We start from the raw sequence: 4,829 nt of genomic DNA on the forward strand, positions 1-4,829 counted from the left end.
GCATACTACTCTTGATCTGCACGCAGGTCATGGTCTCGTGGTTCATGAGTTTGAGTGCAGAACCTGCTTGTGATTCTCTCTCTCTCTCTCTCTCTCTCTCTCCTTCTCTCTCTGTCCCTCCCCTGCTCATGCTCTGTCTCTCTCAAAATAAATAACTAAACTTAAAAAAAAAGCCTACTTCTAAATACACATGATTTTTTTTGTAGGTCTCTAACCTTGTAGACTTATACCAGTACCACAGTGTTTGATATAATATAACTTAAAATTTGATAAGTGGTATGGCAGTCAGAAAAACTCCTCCCCAAAGATATTCACATCCGGATCCCTGGAACCTATGAATATGTTACTTTGCATGACAAAGGAACTTGGCAGATATGATTAAATTAAAGCTTTGATATGTAGAGATTATTCTGGATTATCTAGATGGGCTCAATCTAATGCCTAGATTTTAAAAGGGGAGAAGCTTTCCCAGCTGCGATTAGCATGAGAGAAAGATGTGATAGAGGAGATTGGGAAGATACATGCAATATTCTTGGCTTTCAAGATGGAGGAATAAGGCCATCAGCCAGGAATGCCAGCAGTCTCCAGAAGCCGGAAAGGGCAAGGAAATTATACCTCTAAAGCCCATAGATATGAATACCACCCTGCTGACACTTTGATTTTAGCCAAGTGAGACCTGTATTTGTGCTAATCTACAGAAATGTAAGAAAATAAACACACACATAATATGCAATATATAATATAATATTTTATATCTACCCATATTTATATGTGTATCTATACCTATAGATATCCTATCAGTACTTTTTCTTTGAGGAACCTTAACACACATATTTTCTTAATTATTTCAATAATCTTTTCTAACATTTCTTCATATAAAGCTTTCTCTTACATCTTTTATTAGATTTAGTCTTGATTGCCATAGAGGTTTATTGATATTATAAACAGTACCTTTTTTATTTCATTTTATAGTTTGATGCTTGAATATAGTTTTAACATAAATGAATTTTGAATATTAGTCTCATTTTCAGCAATATACCTGAGCTCTACCATGGTTTCGAATAATTGGTCAGTTCTCTTGGATGTTCTATATAGAATATCACATCAGTAAAAATTAACCATTTTGTTTCTACTTTCTAATCCCTTTGGGCTCCTTCTCAGTGTTGTAAAGTGTGTATTTGTGAAAGTAGGCTAAATGATATAATAAATGTAACATTTCAGTGGGCACATAGAGAAAGAGAGAGAGGGTGCCTAGAGGGTTGTATGGAAGGTTTCCTTGTACCTCAGGTCTTGAGGTAGTGAACATCACTTATTCCCATGTTTCTTTACCCAGAATTCAGTCACATGAGTCTACCTAACTGCAAAGGAGACTGAGAGATATGAGCCATGGGCCCAGGAAGAAAGATAAATAGCAGTTGTTAGTGGTAGCTTGATGTTCTTTGGGTATCTATTTGGATAGAGGAGGTATCAGATATTAAACTGATAAAAACAGATACTACACTTGATCTTAGCCAAAAGGCCAAGAAGTGATGGGTATCTATTTGGAATGAGAATTGCTGGGCCAAAGCATATCATTGTTTTTATACTTTCATATTATTTTTATGCTTTATTTTTGTATACAACATAGGGATATTGATATAATTTCAAGTTGGCCTCAAATACTTTGTAACAATACACAATTAGGACTCATTTAAAAAAATGATCTAGCTCTGTCCAAGACTGCTATTTTCTATGAAGTTCTAGAAATAGCCTAGTATTTCTTCTATGTAGAAACAAACTTTTAAGGGAGAACATTGCTCAGGGGCTGTTAAGGAGGCCATCTCTGGGAGGAAAAAAAAAAACACCCTGTACTAGCTTCTCCATTCCATTGGAAGCATCTGGGTTTTTTTGTTTTTTTTGGTTTTTTTTTTTTTTTTGTTTTTTTTATGTTTACTTATTTTTGAGAGAGAGAGAGAAAGACAGAGCATGAGCAGGGGACAGGCAGAGAGAGAGGGAGACACAGAATCTGAAGCAGGCTCCAGGCTCTGAGCTGTCAGCACAGAGCCCGATGCAAGGCCCAAAACCATGAACCACGAGATCATGACCCGAGCCAAAGTTGGACACTTAACTGACTGAGCCACGCAGGCACCCTGGAACCACCTTTATATTTATTAAATCAAATGATAATAAAAGTCATGAAAGAACACACTGAAGCTTTTGGAGAGGAGAGGAATGTCTTTTTGGTCACAGAGATGATGGAGGTAAGAGAGTTCACATGACTGTGAAGTGTGCAGAGGCCACAGGCCTTCTCTAGCTCTTGCTGGAAGAAATTCCTCTTTCCCCTCCAACAGATGCCTCTTCGAATCTCATCCAACTCCATTGAAAATGATCACATCAATACAGAGCTTTATTTATATGAAATTTTAGTACCTGGAAGAACAGTTCTCCCTCATTGTTTTCACTTTTGCTTTTCAAGCCCTCACTTAGAAATTGCCACGAAAGCCTCCATACCATTGGTCAAGTAGGCACTAAGTTCTCTGTGATGGGCACCAACACTATTAGACTGTAGGTCTAACAAAGGAGTGCTGGGCTTGTAACAATGAAGAGTTTCATTTCAACTTGTTTTATAGAAGAATATAAGTCAGGCATGATGATATATTTAGATATCCAGTGTTCAGGTTAGAGAAAGTTGATTACCTAGGTAACACGTGATTAACAACAGGAAAAGTAGTGACCTGATGATCTGTATGTGACTAAAGTTTAGGTTACCAAACATGATACAGCCCCTATCTCAGATTTTTCCAGTATCTCCTGTTGTTTGAGCTTGGTGGCTACTCAGATTAGGAAATCTACAAAAGCACCAGATTGGGGTGATTTTGCCGTCCTATGGCAAAAAGTGCTGCAGAGAGACATCTTCCCTCTAAGAAACACTATGGTTTAGCCAACACATTGCTAGCTGAAATTCCTAGCTGTGAGAAAGGTTAGCAAATTTGCTAACCAGAATTGCAAAGAAGGTGGAAAGAACGTGATAATTTATTCTGAAGGCTAATTTAAAAAGCAGGCTCCCCTTAAAATCTACTTAGACCCTTCTCACATTTTTCGATTTCTCCCTGTGTAACTGTATACCTCTTTTCCCTTCCTGCTTCCAATTCTGCTTCTGTCTTATATTCTTGTATCTCTCTCAATTTCCCCAATATTTACCTTTTGTCTTCTTTTTTCTTCTTCTCCCACTCTTTCTTCAACTTCTTTATCATATTTTCTCTTCTCTCACCTCCCACCTTTTTGTCACCTCCTCATAAGTCACAGGAGTAAATATATTTCTATTATTGGCCATTAATATTAAAGACAGACTTTATTTATTTCTTGGTCTTAATACAACATTCAAATTAATTGAATGTTCCATATACAACTTCATGTTATGTGACCTCATCTGAATACTCGGTTTAGAATAGGACTGAGGGCTCTACATTCTTACCAAATACCCACAGGTGATTCTGCTGTGGGTGTTCTATAAGATTACTAAAATCCTGCTTTTGCTCATTTTTCACAGTTACCAGTACTACCTCCCATGCTGCAATTTGAAAACCTCCTCTTTTCTTAAATTCCAATGTCCACTATTTACAGATGACCTTTCATATTACTTTATAGAGAAAAGGTAATAATGTGAGTTTTTTCAGTTTTCATCTTTTGACAACCACTAAGGATGTGTCTCTTTTTTTCCCCTGAATTCATCCTTGCAACCCTTCTTTTATCAAAGCTGAAAGTGTGCTCTGAAATTCCATCATTCAGAAGACAAGTCCATCTCCCCCAGCCCCCATTATTCCTTCTCTTTACCTTTCTCTCTCCCTCCCTCTGTTCCTCTTTTTCTCTCTCCCCTCCTCCTCCCACCCCTCTCTGCTCTACTAATTCCTTAATGTTTTTGTTGTCACTGCTACTATTATTGATATGAAGATATATCTTTTTTACAAACTGATAAGCTTCTTGAGGACAGGGTTCACATAATCATCTTTATATACCTACAAAGCACCTAGTTCTATCCTTCAATAAATATTTGTTGAATAAACTATTAGTTATTCTTTTCCCTAATACAAAATAAAACTGAATTGGTCATTTTGTCTTCATGCATATTCCTCAACTGAATATTTTTCTAAATCATGGAAGTGACAAACCTCAGCCTTGGATTAAGGAATAGCTGTTCAGGGGCACCTGGGTGGCTCAGTCGGTTAAGTGTCCAACTTCAGCTCAGATCATGATCTCACAGTTCATGGTTTCAAGGCCTGCATCCAGCTCTGAGCTGACAGCTCGGAGCTTGGAGTCTGCTTCAGATTCTGTGTCTCCCTCTCTCTCTGCCCCTCCTGTCTCTCAAAAATAAAATTATAATCTTTAAACTGATTTGATTCTTCCATTTTACTGTATAATAGTTCTCTGCTTCTATATAAAAATAACACACTAAAATTACTTAACCTTTGAGGAAAATTCATATTAAAGGAAAATGTATCATTATTTATCCTTGGGCATTGTCCCTTGATTCAATCAGCACTTACATCTGGAGGCACTCATATCCCCATTTGAGAGGATTAAATCTAATTTAATGATTAAAACTATCATTTGGGGTGCCTGGGTGGTGCAGTCGGTTGAGCATCTGACTCTTGATTTTGGCTCAGATCATGATCTTAGGGTTGTGGGATTGAGCCCTAGGTTGGGCTCTGCACTGAACACAGAGCCTGCTTGAGACTCTCTCTCTCTCTCTCCCTCTGCCCTGTCTCCTGCTCTCTCTCTCTCCCTCTCTAAAATAAATAAAATGAAAACAAAACAAGCAAAACTATCATTTGCCTGGACCTCTAAAAATT

At 37.6% G+C, this 4,829-nt stretch overlaps 1 pseudogene; it reads right to left on the reverse strand.

Moving 5' to 3' along the window:
- Nucleotides 1-1,419: 1,419 nt before the first annotated feature.
- LOC122229108 lies at nucleotides 1,420-1,531 on the reverse strand (annotated as a pseudogene).
- Between the last annotated feature and the right edge of the window lie 3,298 nt (nucleotides 1,532-4,829).

The sequence above is a fragment of the Panthera leo genome, chromosome C1 (assembly GCF_018350215.1).
Source record: "Panthera leo isolate Ple1 chromosome C1, P.leo_Ple1_pat1.1, whole genome shotgun sequence".
Taxonomy (NCBI): domain Eukaryota; kingdom Metazoa; phylum Chordata; class Mammalia; order Carnivora; family Felidae; genus Panthera; species Panthera leo.